This window comes from Oncorhynchus mykiss, chromosome 25 (assembly GCF_057628025.1).
Source record: "Oncorhynchus mykiss isolate SJ-2025 chromosome 25, ASM5762802v1, whole genome shotgun sequence".
NCBI lineage: Eukaryota > Metazoa > Chordata > Actinopteri > Salmoniformes > Salmonidae > Oncorhynchus > Oncorhynchus mykiss.
Window position 1 is genome coordinate 39,095,300 of NC_143046.1, and position 17,230 is coordinate 39,112,529.

The 17,230-nt window shown below is 37.7% G+C and overlaps 13 non-coding genes across 13 annotated transcripts; all 13 read right to left on the bottom strand.

Annotated features, from left to right (window-relative positions):
* Positions 1-1,000: 1,000 nt before the first annotated feature.
* trnac-gca (transfer RNA cysteine (anticodon GCA)) lies at positions 1,001-1,072 on the bottom strand. The gene has a single exon. It is a non-coding gene; the product is annotated as a tRNA-Cys (tRNA).
* A 2,081-nt stretch (positions 1,073-3,153) lies between these two features.
* Positions 3,154-3,225, bottom strand: trnac-gca (transfer RNA cysteine (anticodon GCA)). The gene has a single exon. It is a non-coding gene; the product is annotated as a tRNA-Cys (tRNA).
* A 1,003-nt stretch (positions 3,226-4,228) lies between these two features.
* On the bottom strand, positions 4,229-4,300 carry trnac-gca (transfer RNA cysteine (anticodon GCA)). Its single transcript has one exon. It is a non-coding gene; the product is annotated as a tRNA-Cys (tRNA).
* A 1,776-nt stretch (positions 4,301-6,076) lies between these two features.
* trnac-gca (transfer RNA cysteine (anticodon GCA)) lies at positions 6,077-6,148 on the bottom strand. The gene has a single exon. It is a non-coding gene; the product is annotated as a tRNA-Cys (tRNA).
* A 1,302-nt stretch (positions 6,149-7,450) lies between these two features.
* On the bottom strand, positions 7,451-7,522 carry trnac-gca (transfer RNA cysteine (anticodon GCA)). The gene has a single exon. It is a non-coding gene; the product is annotated as a tRNA-Cys (tRNA).
* Positions 7,523-8,224: 702 nt separating this feature from the next.
* trnac-gca (transfer RNA cysteine (anticodon GCA)) lies at positions 8,225-8,296 on the bottom strand. The gene has a single exon. It is a non-coding gene; the product is annotated as a tRNA-Cys (tRNA).
* A 704-nt stretch (positions 8,297-9,000) lies between these two features.
* Positions 9,001-9,072, bottom strand: trnac-gca (transfer RNA cysteine (anticodon GCA)). The gene has a single exon. It is a non-coding gene; the product is annotated as a tRNA-Cys (tRNA).
* Positions 9,073-10,073: 1,001 nt separating this feature from the next.
* Positions 10,074-10,145, bottom strand: trnac-gca (transfer RNA cysteine (anticodon GCA)). The gene has a single exon. It is a non-coding gene; the product is annotated as a tRNA-Cys (tRNA).
* Positions 10,146-11,818: 1,673 nt separating this feature from the next.
* trnac-gca (transfer RNA cysteine (anticodon GCA)) lies at positions 11,819-11,890 on the bottom strand. The gene has a single exon. It is a non-coding gene; the product is annotated as a tRNA-Cys (tRNA).
* A 424-nt stretch (positions 11,891-12,314) lies between these two features.
* On the bottom strand, positions 12,315-12,386 carry trnac-gca (transfer RNA cysteine (anticodon GCA)). The gene has a single exon. It is a non-coding gene; the product is annotated as a tRNA-Cys (tRNA).
* Positions 12,387-13,347: 961 nt separating this feature from the next.
* On the bottom strand, positions 13,348-13,419 carry trnac-gca (transfer RNA cysteine (anticodon GCA)). Its single transcript has one exon. It is a non-coding gene; the product is annotated as a tRNA-Cys (tRNA).
* A 2,356-nt stretch (positions 13,420-15,775) lies between these two features.
* trnac-gca (transfer RNA cysteine (anticodon GCA)) lies at positions 15,776-15,847 on the bottom strand. The gene has a single exon. It is a non-coding gene; the product is annotated as a tRNA-Cys (tRNA).
* Positions 15,848-16,747: 900 nt separating this feature from the next.
* On the bottom strand, positions 16,748-16,819 carry trnac-gca (transfer RNA cysteine (anticodon GCA)). Its single transcript has one exon. It is a non-coding gene; the product is annotated as a tRNA-Cys (tRNA).
* Between the last annotated feature and the right edge of the window lie 411 nt (positions 16,820-17,230).

A 17,230-nucleotide genomic window follows, 5' to 3' on the forward strand; every position in this document is an offset into this window, starting at 1 on the left:
TGACAGAGAAAAAACATTGAATGAGGGACATTTTAGACTGAGTAACATAACCAAAAAAGGAGCACTCCCTCTCTCAAAATACACTTAGAAAGTACTTGATTTCAAGCGGGTGACAGGATTTGAACTTGAGAAATTGTCTAAAAAGGGACAATTTTGCCTGAGTAACATATTCGAAAAAAGAGTCCTCTACCCTCAAAATACTCTTTGAAAGCACTTGATTTAAAGGGGGCATCAGGATTTGAACCTGGGACCTCTTGATCTGCAGTCAAATGCTCTACCACTGACAGAGAAAAAACATTGAATGAGGGACATTTTAGACTGAGTAACATAACCAAAAAAGTAGCACTCCACCTCTCAAGATACACTTAGAAAGTAGTTGATTTCAAGGGGGTGCCAGGATTTGAACGTGAGAAATAGTCTAATAAGGGACAATTTTCCCTGAGTAACATATACCAAAAAAGAGTCCTCTACCCTCAAAATACTCATAGAAAGCTCTTGATTTTAAGGGGGCACTGGGATTTGAACCTGGGACCTCTTGATCTGCAGTCAAATGCTCTACCACTAAGCTATACCCCCTCTGCTAGAGACTGTCTAAAGGCAGAAAAATTGTCCAATAAGGGACATTATAGCTGTAGATCAACAAAAACTAATATAGAACACTCTCTCTCTCTGAAAACATACCCATAAAGTATTTGATTTGAAGATGACAAATATATTACAATCTGAGACCTATTGATCTGAAGTCTATTGCACTTCCTCCTCTGATAGGAACTGTCTGACAGAGAAAAAACATTGAATGAGGGACATTTTAGACTGAGTAACATAACCAAAAAAGGAGCACTCCCTCTCTCAAAATACACTTAGAAAGTACTTGATTTCAAGGGGGTTTCAGGATTTGAACTTGAGAAATTGTCTAATAAGGGACAATTTTGCCTGAGTAACATATTCGGAAAAAAAAGTCATCTACCCTCAAAATACTCTTTGAAAGCACTTGATTTAAAGGGGGCATCAGGATTTGAACCTGGGACCTCTTGATCTGCAGTCAAATGCTCTACCACTGAGCTATACCCCCTCTGCTAGAAACTGTCTAAAGGCGGAAAATTGTCTAATAAGGGACATTATAGCTGGAGATCAACAAAAACTAATGAAGAACACTCTCTCTCTGAAAACATACCCATAAAGTATTTGATTTGAAGATGACAAATATATTACAATCTGAGACCTATTGATCTGAAGTCTGTTGCACTTCCACCTCTGTTAGGAACTGTCTGACAGAGAAAAACCATGTAATGAGGGACATTTTAGCAGAGCACTCCCTCTCTCAAGAAACACTGAGAAAGTACTTGATTTCAAGGGGGGCGCCAGGATTTGATACTGTCAAATTGTCTAACAAGGGAGATTTTAGCTTGTGATCAACATAACCTAATAAAGAAAACTCTCTCTTTGAAAACGTACCCATAAAGTGTTTGATTTCAAGTTGACAAAAAAATTACAATCTGAGACCTATTGATCTGAAGTCTATTGCACTTCCTCCTCTGATAGGAACTGTCTGACAGAGAAAAACCATTGAATGAGGGACATTTTAGACTGAGTAACGTAACCAAAAAAGGAGCACTCCCTCTCTCAAAATACACTTAGAAAGTACTTGATTTCAAGCGGGTGACAGGATTTGAACTTGAGAAATTGTCTAATAAGGGACAATTTTGCCTGAGTAACATATTCGAAAAAAGAGTCCTCTACCCTCAAAATACTCTTTGAAAGCACTTGATTTAAAGGGGGCATCAGGATTTGAATCTGGGACCTCTTGATCTGCAGTCAAATGCTCTACCACTGAGCTATACCCCCTCTGCTTGAAACTGTCTAAAGGCCGAAAAATTGTCTAATAAGGGACATTATAGCTGGAGATCAACAAAAACTAATGAAGAACACTCTCTCTCTGAAAACATACCCATAAAGTATTTGATTTGAAGATGACAAATATATTACAATCTGAGACCTATTGATCTGAAGTCTATTGCACTTCCACCTCTGATAGGAACTGTCTGACAGAGAAAAACCATTGAATGAGGAACATTTTAGACTGAGTAACATAACCAAAAAAGGAGCACTCCCTCTCTCAAGATACACTTAGAAAGTACTTGATTTCAAGGGGGGCGCCAGGATTTGATACTGAGAAATTGTCTAACAAGGGAGATTTTAGCTTGTGATCAACATAACCTAATAAAGAAAACTCTCTCTTTGAAAATGTACCCATAAAGTGTTTGATTTCAAGTTGACAAACAAATTACAATCTGAGACCTATTGATCTGAAGTCTATTGCACTTCCTCCTCTGATAGGAACTGTCTGACAGAGAAAAACCATGTAATGAGGGACATTTTAGCAGAGCACTCCCTCTCTCAAGAAACACTGAGAAAGTACTTGATTTCAAGGGGGGCGCCAGGATTTGATACTGTCAAATTGTCTAACAAGGGAGATTTTAGCTTGTGATCAACATAACCTAATAAAGAAAACTCTCTCTTTGAAAACGTACCCATAAAGTGTTTGATTTCAAGTTGACAAAAAAATTACAATCTGAGACCTATTGAGCTGAAGTCTATTGCACTTCCTCCTCTGATAGGAACTGTCTGACAGAGAAAAAACATTGAATGAGGGACATTTTAGACTGAGTAACATAACCAAAAAAGTAGCACTCCACCTCTCAAGATACACTTAGAAAGTAGTTGATTTCAAGGGGGTGCCAGGATTTGAACGTGAGAAATAGTCTAATAAGGGAGATTTTAGCTTGTGATCAACATAACTTAATAAAGAAAACTCTCTCTTTGAAAACGTACCCATAAAGTGTTTGATTTCAAGTTGACAAAAAAATTCGAATCTGAGACATATTGATCTGAAGTCTATTGCACTTCCACCTCTGATAGGAACTGTCTGACAGAGTAAAAAACATTGAATGAGGGACATTTTAGACTGAGTAACATAACCAAAAAAGTAGCACTCCACCTCTCAAGATACACTTAGAAAGTAGTTGATTTCAAGGGGGTGCCAGGATTTGAACGTGAGAAATAGTCTAATAAGGGACAATTTTCCCTGAGTAACATATACCAAAAAAAAGTCCTCTACCCTAAAAAAATACTCTTAGAAAGCTCTTGATTTTAAGGGGGCACCAGGATTTGAACCTGGGACCTCTTGATCTGCAGTCAAATGCTCTACCACTGAGCTATACCCCCTCTGCTAGAAACTGCCTAAAGGCGGAAAAATTGTCTAATAAGGGACATTATAGCTGGAGATCAAAAAATCTAATGAAGAACACTCTTTCTCTGAAAACATACCCAGAAAGTATTTGATTTGAAGATGACAAATATATTACAATCTGAGACCTATTGATCTGAAGTCTGTTGCACTTCCACCTCTGTTAGGAACTGTCTGACAGAGAAAAACCATCTAATGAGGGACATTTTAGCAGAGCACTCCCTCTCTCAAGAAACACTGAGAAAGTACTTGATTTCAAGGGGGCGCCAGTATTTGATCCTGAGAAATTGTCAAATAAGGGAGATTTTAGCTTGTGATCAACATAACCTAATAAAGAAAACTCTCTCTTTGAAAACTTATCCATAAAGTGTTTGATTTCAAGTTGACAAAAAAATTACAATCTGAGACCTGTTGATCTGAAGTCTTTGGCACTTCCACCTCTGATAGGAACTGTCTGACAGAGAAAAACCATTGAATGAGGGACATTTTAGACTGAGTAACATAACCAAAAAAGGAGCACTCCCTCTCTCAAGATACAATTAGAAAGTACTTGATTTCAAGGGGGCGCCAGTATTTGATCCTGAGAAATTGTCTAATAAGGGAGATTTTAGCTTGTGATCAACATAACCTAATAAAGAAAACTCTCTCTTTGAAAACGTACCCATAAAGTGTTTGATTTCAAGTTGACAAAAAAAATAGAATCTGAGACATATTGATCTGAAGTCTATTGCACTTCCACCTCTGATAGGAACTGTCTGACAGAGAAAAAACATTGAATGAGGGACATTTTAGACTGAGTAACATAACCAAAAAAGTAGCACTCCACCTCTCAAGATACACTTAGAAAGTAGTTGATTTCAAGGGGGTGCCAGGATTTGAACGTGAGAAATAGTCTAATAAGGGACAATTTTCCCTGAGTAACATTTACCAAAAAAGAGTCCTCTACCCTAAAAAAATACTCTTAGAAAGCTCTTGATTTCAAGAGGGCACCGGGATTTGAACCTGGGACCTCTTGATCTGCAGTCAAATGCTCTACCACTGAGCTATACCCCCTCTGCTAGAAACTGCCTAAAGGCGGAAAAATTGTCTAATAAGGGACATTATAGCTGGAGATCAAAAAATCTAATGAAGAACACTCTTTCTCTGAAAACATACCCAGAAAGTATTTGATTTGAAGATGACAAATATATTACAATCTGAGACCTATTGATCTGAAGTCTGTTGCACTTCCACCTCTGTTAGGAACTGTCTGACAGAGAAAAACCATCTATTGAGGGACATTTTAGCAGAGCACTCCCTCTCTCAAGAAACACTGAGAAAGTACTTGATTTCAAGGGGGCGCCAGTATTTGATCCTGAGAAATTGTCAAATAAGGGAGATTTTAGCTTGTGATCAACATAACCTAATAAAGAAAACTCTCTCTTTGAAAACTTATCCATAAAGTGTTTGATTTCAAGTTGACAAAAAAATTACAATCTGAGACCTATTGATCTGAAGTCTTTGGCACTTCCACCTCTGATAGGAACTGTCTGACAGAGAAAAAACATTGAATGAGGGACATTTTAGACTGAGTAACATAACCAAAAAAGGAGCACTCCCTCTCTCAAGATACAATTAGAAAGTACTTGATTTCAAGGGGGCGCCAGTATTTGATCCTGAGAAATTGTCTAATAAGGGAGATTTTAGCTTGTGATCAACATAACCTAATAAAGAAAACTCTCTCTTTGAAAACGTACCCATAAAGTGTTTGATTTCAAGTTGACAAAAAAAATAGAATCTGAGACATATTGATATAAAGTCTATTGCACTTCCACCTCTGATAGGAACTGTCTGACAGAGAAAAAACATTGAATGAGGGACATTTTAGACTGAGTAACATAACCAAAAAAGTAGCACTCCACCTCTCAAGATACACTTAGAAAGTACTTGATTTCAAGGGGGTGACAGGATTTGAACTTGAGAAATTGTCTAATAATGTACAATTTTGCCTGAGTAACATATTCGGAAAAAAGAGTACTCTACCCTCAAAATACTCTTTGAAAGCACTTGATTCAAAGCGGGCATCAGGATTTGAACCTGGGACCTCTTGATCTGCAGTCAAATGCTCTACCACTGAGCTATACCCCCTCTGCTAGAAACTTTCTAAAGGCGGAAAAATTGTCTAATAAGGGACATTATAGCTGGAGATCAACAAAAACTAATGAAGAACACTCTCTCTCTGAAAACATACCCATAAAGTATTTGATTTGAAGATGACAAATATATTACAATCTGAGACCTATTGATCTGAAGTCTGTTGCACTTCCACCTCTGTTAGGAACTGTCTGACAGAGAAAAACCATCTAATGAGGGACATTTTAGCAGAGCACTCCCTCTCTCAAGAAACACTGAGAAAGTACTTGATTTCAAGGGGGGCGCCAGGATTTGATACTGAGAAATTGTCTAACAAGGGAGATTTTAGCTTGTGATCAACATAACCTAATAAAGAAAACTCTCTCTTTGAAAACGTACCCATAAAGTGTTTGATTTCAAGTTGACAATAAAATTACAATCTGAGACCTATTGATCTGAAGTCTATTGCACTTCCTCCTCTGATAGGAACTGTCTGATAGAGAAAAACCATTGAATGAGGGACATTTTAGACTGAGTAACATAACAAAAAAAGGAGCACTCCCTCTCTCAAAATACACTTAGAAAGTACTTGATTTCAAGCGGGTGACAGGATTTGAACTTGAGAAATTGTCTAATAAGGGACAATTTTGCCTGAGTAACATATTCGAAAAAAGAGTCCTCTACCCTCAAAATACTCTTTGAAATCACTTGATTTAAAGGGGGCATCAGGATTTGAACCTGGGACCTCTTGATCTGCAGTCAAATGCTCTACCACTGAGCTATACCCCCTCTGCTTGAAACTGTCTAAAGGCCAAAAAATTGTCTAATAAGGGACATTATAGCTGGAGATCAACAAAAACTAATGAAGAACACTCTCTCTCTGAAAACATACCCATAAAGTATTTGATTTGAAGATGACAAATATATTACAATCTGAGACCTATTGATCTGAAGTCTATTGCACTTCCACCTCTGATAGGAACTGTCTGACAGAGAAAAACCATTGAATGAGGGACATTTTAGACTGAGTAACATAACCAAAAAAGGAGCACTCCCTCTCTCAAGATACACTTAGAAAGTACTTGATTTCAAGGGGGGCGCCAGGATTTGATACTGAGAAATTGTCTAACAAGGGAGATTTTAGCTTGTGATCAACATAACCTAATAAAGAAAACTCTCTCTTTGAAAATGTACCCATAAAGTGTTTGATTTCAAGTTGACAAAAAAATTACAATCTGAGACCTATTGATCTGAAGTCTATTGCACTTCCACCTCTGTTAGGAACTGTCTGACAGAGAAAAAACATCTAATGAGGGACATTTTAGCAGAGCACTCCCTCTCTCAAGAAACACTGAGAAAGTACTTGATTTCAATGGGGCGCCAGAATTTGATCCTGAGAAATTGTCTAATAAGGGAGATTTTAGCTTGTGATCAACATAACCTAATAAAGAAAACTCTCTCTTTGAAAACGTACCCATAAAGTGTTTGATTTCAAGTTGACAAAAAAATTACAATCTGAGACCTACTGATCTGAAGTCTATTGCACTTCCACCTCTGATAGGAACTGTCTGACAGAGAAAAACCATTGAATGAGGGACATTTTAGACTGAGTAACATAACCAAAAAAGGAGCACTCCCTCTCTCAAGATACACCTAGAAAGTACTTGATTTCAAGGGGGGCGCCAGGATTTGATACTGAGAAATTGTCTAACAAGGGAGATTTTAGCTTGTGATCAACATAACCTAATAAAGAAAACTCTCTCTTTGAAAATGTACCCATAAAGTGTTTGATTTCAAGTTGACAAAAAAATTACAATCTGAGACCTATTGATCTGAAGTCTATTGCACTTCCTCCTCTGATAGGAACTGTCTGACAGAGAAAAACCATTGAATGAGGGACATTTTAGACTGAGTAACATAACCAAAAAAGGAGCACTCCCTCTCTCAAAATACACTTAGAAAGTACTTGATTTCAAGGGGGTGACAGGATTTGAACTTGAGAAAATGTCTAATAATGGACAATTTTGCCTGAGTAACATATTCGAAAAAAAAGTCTACCCTCAAAATACTCTTTGAAAGCACTTGATTTAAAGGGGGCATCAGGATTTGAACCTGGGACCTCTTGATCTGCAGTCAAATGCTCTACCACTGAGCTATACCCCCTCTGCTAGAAACTGTCTAAAGGCGGAAAAATTGTCTAATAAGGGACATTATAGCTGGAGATCAACAAAAACTAATGAAGAACACTCTCTCTCTGAAAACATACCCAGAAAGTATTTGATTTGAAGATGACAAATATATTACAATCTGAGACCTATTGATCTGAAGTCTGTTGCACTTCCACCTCTGTTAGGAACTGTCTGACAGAGAAAAACCATGTAATGAGGGACATTTTAGCAGAGCACTCCCTCTCTCAAGAAACACTGAGAAAGTACTTGATTTCAAGGGGGGCGCCAGGATTTTATACTGTCAAATTGTCTAACAAGGGAGATTTTAGCTTGTGATCAACATAACCTAATAAAGAAAACTCTTTCTATGAAAACATACCCATAAAGTATTTGATTTGAAGATGACAAATATATTACAATCTGAGACCTATTGATCTGAAGTCTGTTGCACTTCCTCCTCTGATAGGAACTGTCTGATAGAGAAAAACCATTGAATGAGGGACATTTTAGACTGAGTAACATAACAAAAAAAGGAGCACTCCCTCTCTCAAAATACACTTAGAAAGTACTTGATTTCAAGCGGGTGACAGGATTTGAACTTGAGAAATTGTCTAATAAGGGACAATTTTGCCTGAGTAACATATTCGAAAAAAGAGTCTTCTACCCTCAAAATACTCTTTGAAAGCACTTGATTTAAAGGGGGCATCAGGATTTGAACCTGGGACCTCTTGATCTGCAGTCAAATACTCTACCACTGAGCTATACCCCCTCTGCTAGAAACTGTCTAAAGGCCAAAAAATTGTCTAATAAGGGACATTATAGCTGGAGATCAACAAAAACTAATATAGAACACTCTCTCTCTCTGAAAACATACCCAGAAAGTATTTGATTTCAAGATGACAAATATATTACAATCTGAGACCTATTGATCTGAAGTCTGTTGCACTTCCACCTCTGTTAGGAACTGTCTGACAGAGAAAAAACATCTAATGAGGGACATTTTAGCAGAGCACTCCCTCTCTCAAGAAACACTGAGAAAGTACTTGATTTCAATGGGGCGCCAGAATTTGATCCTGAGAAATTGTCTAATAAGGGAGATTTTAGCTTGTGATCAACATAACCTAATAAAGAAAACTCTCTCTTTGAAAACGTACCCATAAAGTGTTTGATTTCAAGTTGACAAAAAAATTACAATCCGAGACCTATTGATCTGAAGTCTATTGCACTTCCTCCTCTGATAGGAACTGTCTGACAGAGAAAAACCATTGAATGAGGGACATTTTAGACTGAGTAACATAACCAAAAAACGAGCACTCCCTCTCTCAAAATACACTTAGAAAGTACTTGATTTCAAGGGGGTGACAGGATTTGAACTTGAGAAATTGTCTAATAATGTACAATTTTGCCTGAGTAACATATTCGGAAAAAAGAGAACTCTACCCTCAAAATACTCTTTGAAAGCACTTGATTTAAAGGGGGCATCAGGATTTGAACCTGGGACCTCTTGATCTGCAGTCAAATGCTCTACCACTGAGCTATACCCCCTCTGCTAGAAACTTTCTAAAGGCGGAAAAATTGTCTAATAAGGGACATTATAGCTGGAGATCAACAAAAACTAATGAAGAACACTCTCTCTCTGAAAACATACCCATAAAGTATTTGATTTGAAGATGACAAATATATTACAATCTGAGACCTATTGATCTGAAGTCTGTTGCACTTCCACCTCTGTTAGGAACTGTCTGACAGAGAAAAACCATCTAATGAGGGACATTTTAGCAGAGCACTCCCTCTCTCAAGAAACACTGAGAAAGTACTTGATTTCAAGGGGGGCGCCAGGATTTGATACTGAGAAATTGTCTAACAAGGGAGATTTTAGCTTGTGATCAACATAACCTAATAAAGAAAACTCTCTCTTTGAAAACGTACCCATAAAGTGTTTGATTTCAAGTTGACAATAAAATTACAATCTGAGACCTATTGATCTGAAGTCTATTGCACTTCCTCCTCTGATAGGAACTGTCTGATAGAGAAAAACCATTGAATGAGGGACATTTTAGACTGAGTAACATAACAAAAAAAGGAGCACTCCCTCTCTCAAGATACACCTAGAAAGTACTTGATTTCAAGGGGGGCGCCAGGATTTGATACTGAGAAATTGTCTAACAAGGGAGATTTTAGCTTGTGATCAACATAACCTAATAAAGAAAACTCTCTCTTTGAAAATGTACCCATAAAGTGTTTGATTTCAAGTTGACAAAAAAATTACAATCTGAGACCTATTGATCTGAAGTCTATTGCACTTCCTCCTCTGATAGGAACTGTCTGACAGAGAAAAACCATTGAATGAGGGACATTTTAGACTGAGTAACATAACCAAAAAAGGAGCACTCCCTCTCTCAAAATACACTTAGAAAGTACTTGATTTCAAGGGGGTGACAGGATTTGAACTTGAGAAAATGTCTAATAATGGACAATTTTGCCTGAGTAACATATTCGAAAAAAAAGTCTACCCTCAAAATACTCTTTGAAAGCACTTGATTTAAAGGGGGCATCAGGATTTGAACCTGGGACCTCTTGATCTGCAGTCAAATGCTCTACCACTGAGCTATACCCCCTCTGCTAGAAACTGTCTAAAGGCGGAAAAATTGTCTAATAAGGGACATTATAGCTGGAGATCAACAAAAACTAATGAAGAACACTCTCTCTCTGAAAACATACCCAGAAAGTATTTGATTTGAAGATGACAAATATATTACAATCTGAGACCTATTGATCTGAAGTCTGTTGCACTTCCACCTCTGTTAGGAACTGTCTGACAGAGAAAAACCATGTAATGAGGGACATTTTAACAGAGCACTCCCTCTCTCAAGAAACACTGAGAAAGTACTTGATTTCAAGGGGGGCGCCAGGATTTTATACTGTCAAATTGTCTAACAAGGGAGATTTTAGCTTGTGATCAACATAACCTAATAAAGAAAACTCTTTCTATGAAAACATACCCATAAAGTATTTGATTTGAAGATGACAAATATATTACAATCTGAGACATATTGATCTGAAGTCTATTGCACTTCCTCCTCTGATAGGAACTGTCTGACAGAGAAAAACCATTGAATGAGGGACATTTTAGACTGAGTAACATAACCAAAAAAGGAGCACTCCCTCTCTCAAAATACACATAGAAAGTACTTGATTTCAAGCGGGTGACAGGATTTGAACTTGAGAAATTGTCTAATAAGGGACAATTTTGACTGAGTAACATATTCGAAAAAAGAGTCCTCTACCCTCAAAATACTCTTTGAAAGCACTTGATTTAAAGGGGGCATCAGGATTTGAACCTGGGATCTCTTGATCTGCAGTCAAATGCTCTACCACTGAGCTATACCCCCTCTGCTTGAAACTGTCTAAAGGCCGAAAAATTGTCTAATAAGGGACATTATAGCTGGAGATCAACAAAAACTAATGAAGAACACTCTCTCTCTGAAAACATACCTCTTTGAAAGCACTTGATTTAAAGGGGGCATCAGGATTTGAACCTGGGACCTCTTGATCTGCAATCAAATGCTCTACCACGGAGCTATACCCCCTCTGCTAGAAACTGTCTAAAGGCGGAAAAATTGTCTAATAAGGGACATTATAGCTGGAGATCAACAAAAACTAATGAAGGACACTCTCTCTCTGAAAACATACCCATAAAGTATTTGATTTGAAGATGACAAATATATTACAATCTGAGACCTATTGATCTGAAGTCTGTTGCACTTCCACCTCTGTTAGGAACTGTCTGACAGAGAAAAACCATGTAATGAGGGACATTTTAGCAGAGCACTCCCTCTCTCAAGAAACACTGAGAAAGTACTTGATTTCAAGGGGGCGCGAGTATTTGATCCTGAGAAATTGTCTAATAAGGGAGATTTTAGCTTGTGATCAACATAACCTAATAAAGAAAACTCTCTCTTTGAAAACGTACCCATAAAGTGTTTGATTTCAAGTTGACAAAAAAATTACAATCTGAGACCTATTGATCTGAAGTCTATTGCACTTCCACCTCTGATAGGAACTGTCTGACAGAGAAAAAACATTGAATGAGGGACATTTTAGACTGAGTAACATAACCAAAAAAGTAGCACTCCACCTCTCAAGATACACTTAGAAAGTAGTTGATTTCAAGGGGGTGCCAGGATTTGAACGTGAGAAATAGTCTAATAAGGGACAATTTTCCCTGAGTAACATATACCAAAAAAGAGTCCTCTACCCTCAAAATACTCATAGAAAGCTCTTGATTTTAAGGGGGCACCGGGATTTGAACCTGGGACCTCTTGATCTGCAGTCAAATGCTCTACCACTGAGCTATACCCCCTCTGCTAGAGACTGTCTAAAGGCAGAAAAATTGTCCAATAAGGGACATTATAGCTGTAGATCAACAAAAACTAATATAGAACACTCTCTCTCTCTGAAAACATACCCATAAAGTATTTGATTTGAAGATGACAAATATATTACAATCTGAGACCTATTGATCTGAAGTCTATTGCACTTCCTCCTCTGATAGGAACTGTCTGACAGAGAAAAACCATTGAATGAGGGACATTTTAGACTGAGTAACATAACCAAAAAAGGAGCACTCCCTCTCTCAAAATACACTTAGAAAGTACTTGATTTCAAGGGGGTTTCAGGATTTGAACTTGAGAAATTGTCTAATAAGGGACAATTTTGCCTGAGTAACATATTCGGAAAAAAAAGTCATCTACCCTCAAAATACTCTTTGAAAGCTCTTGATTTTAAGGGGGCATCAGGATTTGAACCTGGGACCTCTTGATCTGCAGTCAAATGCTCTACCACTGAGCTATACCCCCTCTGCTAGAAACTGCCTAAAGGCAGAAAAATTGTCCAATAAGGGACATTATAGCTGTAGAACCTAGAAAGTATATGATTTCAAGATGACAAATATATTACAATCTGAGACCTATTGATCTGAAGTCTGTTGCACTTCCACCTCTGTTAAGAACTGTCTGACAGAGAAAAACCATCTAATGAGGGACATTTTAGCAGAGCACTCCCTCTCTCGAGAAACACTGAGAAAGTACTTGATTTCAAGGGGGCGCCAGTATTTGATCCTGAGAAATTGTCTAATAAGGGAGATTTTAGCTTGTGATCAACATAACCTAATAAAGAAAACTCCCTCTTTGAAAACGTACCCATAAAGTGTTTGATTTCAAGTTGACAAAAAAATTTGAATCTGAGACATATTGATCTGAAGTCTATTGCACTTCCACCTCTGATAGGAACTGTCTGACAGAGAAAAAACATTGAATGAGGGACATTTTAGACTGAGTAACATAACCAAAAAAGTAGCACTCCACCTCTCAAGATACACTTAGAAAGTAGTTGATTTCAAGGGGGCGCCAGTATTTGATCCTGAGAAATTGTCTAATAAGGGAGATTTTAGCTTGTGATCAACATAACCTAATAAAGAAAACTCTCTCTTTGAAAACGTACCCATAAAGTGTTTGATTTCAAGTTGACAAAAAAATTAGAATCTGAGACATATTGATCTGAAGTCTATTGCACTTCCACCTCTGATAGGAACTGTCTGACAGAGAAAAAACATTGAATGAGGGACATTTTAGACTGAGTAACATAACCAAAAAAGTAGCACTCCACCTCTCAAGATACACTTAGAAAGTAGTTGATTTCAAGGGGTTGCCAGGATTTGAACGTGAGAAATAGTCTAATAAGGGACAATTTTCCCTGAGTAACATATACCAGAAAAGAGTCCTCTACCCTCAAAATACTCTTAGAAAGCTCTTGATTTTAAGGGGGCACCAGGATTTGAACCTGGGACCTCTTGATCTGCAGTCAAATGCTCTACCACTGAGCTATACCCCCTCTGCTAGAAACTGCCTGAAGGCGGAAAAATTGTCTAATAAGGGACATTATAGCTGGAGATCAACAAAATCTAATGAAGAACACTCTTTCTCTGAAAACATACCCAGAAAGTATTTGATTTGAAGATGACAAATATATTACAATCTGAGACCTATTGATCTGAAGTCTGTTGCACTTCCACCTCTGTTAGGAACTGTCTGACAGAGAAAAACCATCTAATGAGGGACATTTTAGCAGAGCACTCCCTCTCTCAAGAAACACTGAGAAAGTACTTGATTTCAAGGGGGCGCCAGTATTTGATCCTGAGAAATTGTCTAATAAGGGAGATTTTAGCTTGTGATCAACATAACCTAATAAAGAAAACTCTCTCTTTGAAAACGTACCCATAAAGTGTTTGATTTCAAGTTGACAAAAAAATTACAATCTGAGACATATTGATCTGAAGTCTATTGCACTTCCTCCTCTGATAGGAACTGTCTGACAGAGAAAAACCATTGAATGAGGGACATTTTAGACTGAGTAACATAACCAAAAAAAGGAGCACTCCCTCTCTCAAGATACACTTAGAAAGTACGTGGTTTCAAGGGGGTGCCAGGATTTGAACGTGAGAAATTGTCTAATAAGGGACAATTTTGCCTGAGTAACATATTCAAAAAAAGTCATCTACCCTCAAAATACTCTTTGAAAGTTCTTGATTTTAAGGGGGCATCAGGATTTGAACCTGGGACCTCTTGATCTGCAGTCAAATGCTCTACCACTGAGCTTTACCCCCTCTGCTAGAAACTGTCTAAAGGCGGAAAAATTGTCTAATAAGGGACATTATAGCTGGAGATCAACAAAATGTAATGAAGAACACTGTCTCTCTGAAATCATACCCAGAAAGTATTTGATTTGAAGATGACAAATATATTACAATCTGAGACCTATTGATCTGAAGTCTGTTGCACTTCCACCTCTGTTAGGAACTGTCTGAATAGAGAAAAACCATCTAATGAGGGACATTTTAGCAGAGCACTCCCTCTCTCAAGAAACACTGAGAAAGTACTTGATTTCAAGGGGGCGCCAGTATTTGATCCTGAGAAATTGTCTAATAAGGGAGATTTTAGCTTGTGATCAACATAACCTAATAAAGAAAACTCTCTCTTTGAAAACGTATCCATAAAGTGTTTGATTTCAAGTTGACAAAAAAATTACAATCTGAGACCTACTGATCTGAAGTCTATTGCACTTCCACCTCTGATAGGAACTGTCTGACAGAGAAAAACCATTGAATGAGGGACATTTTAGACTGAGTAACATAACCAAAAAAGGAGCACTCCCTCTCTCAAGATACACTTAGAAAGTACTTGACTTCAAGGGGGGCGCCAGGATTTGATACTGAGAAAATGTCTAACAAGGGAGATTTTAGCTTGTGATCAACATAACCTAATAAAGAAAACTCTCTCTTTGAAAATGTACCCATAAAGTGTTTGATTTCAAGTTGACAAAAAAATTACAATCTGAGACCTATTGATCTGAAGTCTGTTGCACTTCCACCTCTGTTAGGAACTGTCTGACAGAGAAAAACCATCTAATGAGGGACATTTTAGCAGAGCACTCCCTCTCTCAAGAAACACTGAGAAAGTACTTGATTTCAAGGGGGGCGCCAGGATTTGATACTGAGAAATTGTCTAACAAGGGAGATTTTAGCTTGTGATCAACATAACCTAATAAAGAAAACTCTCTCTTTGAAAACGTACCCATAAAGTGTTTGATTTCAAGTTGACAATAAAATTACAATCTGAGACCTATTGATCTGAAGTCTATTGCACTTCCTCCTCTGATAGGAACTGTCTGATAGAGAAAAACCATTGAATGAGGGACATTTTAGACTGAGTAACATAACAAAAAAAGGAGCACTCCCTCTCTCAAGATACACCTAGAAAGTACTTGATTTCAAGGGGGGCGCCAGGATTTGATACTGAGAAATTGTCTAACAAGGGAGATTTTAGCTTGTGATCAACATAACCTAATAAAGAAAACTCTCTCTTTGAAAATGTACCCATAAAGTGTTTGATTTCAAGTTGACAAAAAAATTACAATCTGAGACCTATTGATCTGAAGTCTATTGCACTTCCTCCTCTGATAGGAACTGTCTGACAGAGAAAAACCATTGAATGAGGGACATTTTAGACTGAGTAACATAACCAAAAAAGGAGCACTCCCTCTCTCAAAATACACTTAGAAAGTACTTGATTTCAAGGGGGTGACAGGATTTGAACTTGAGAAAATGTCTAATAATGGACAATTTTGCCTGAGTAACATATTCGAAAAAAAAGTCTACCCTCAAAATACTCTTTGAAAGCACTTGATTTAAAGGGGGCATCAGGATTTGAACCTGGGACCTCTTGATCTGCAGTCAAATGCTCTACCACTGAGCTATACCCCCTCTGCTAGAAACTGTCTAAAGGCGGAAAAATTGTCTAATAAGGGACATTATAGCTGGAGATCAACAAAAACTAATGAAGAACACTCTCTCTCTGAAAACATACCCAGAAAGTATTTGATTTGAAGATGACAAATATATTACAATCTGAGACCTATTGATCTGAAGTCTGTTGCACTTCCACCTCTGTTTGGAACTGTCTGACAGAGAAAAACCATGTAATGAGGGACATTTTAGCAGAGCACTCCCTCTCTCAAGAAACACTGAGAAAGTACTTGATTTCAAGGGGGGCGCCAGGATTTTATACTGTCAAATTGTCTAACAAGGGAGATTTTAGCTTGTGATCAACATAACCTAATAAAGAAAACTCTTTCTATGAAAACATACCCATAAAGTATTTGATTTGAAGATGACAAATATATTACAATCTGAGACATATTGATCTGAAGTCTATTGCACTTCCTCCTCTGATAGGAACTGTCTGACAGAGAAAAACCATTGAATGAGGGACATTTTAGACTGAGTAACATAACCAAAAAAGGAGCACTCCCTCTCTCAAAATACACATAGAAAGTACTTGATTTCAAGCGGGTGACAGGATTTGAACTTGAGAAATTGTCTAATAAGGGACAATTTTGACTGAGTAACATATTCGAAAAAAGAGTCCTCTACCCTCAAAATACTCTTTGAAAGCACTTGATTTAAAGGGGGCATCAGGATTTGAACCTGGGATCTCTTGATCTGCAGTCAAATGCTCTACCACTGAGCTATACCCCCTCTGCTTGAAACTGTCTAAAGGCCGAAAAATTGTCTAATAAGGGACATTATAGCTGGAGATCAACAAAAACTAATGAAGAACACTCTCTCTCTGAAAACATACCTCTTTGAAAGCACTTGATTTAAAGGGGGCATCAGGATTTGAACCTGGGACCTCTTGATCTGCAATCAAATGCTCTACCACTGAGCTATACCCCCTCTGCTAGAAACTGTCTAAAGGCGGAAAAATTGTCTAATAAGGGACATTATAGCTGGAGATCAACAAAAACTAATGAAGGACACTCTCTCTCTGAAAACATACCCATAAAGTATTTGATTTGAAGATGACAAATATATTACAATCTGAGACCTATTGATCTGAAGTCTGTTGCACTTCCACCTCTGTTAGGAACTGTCTGACAGAGAAAAACCATGTAATGAGGGACATTTTAGCAGAGCACTCCCTCTCTCAAGAAACACTGAGAAAGTACTTGATTTCAAGGGGGCGCGAGTATTTTATCCTGAGAAATTGTCTAATAAGGGAGATTTTAGCTTGTGATCAACATAACCTAATAAAGAAAACTCTCTCTTTGAAAACGTACCCATAAAGTGTTTGATTTCAAGTTGACA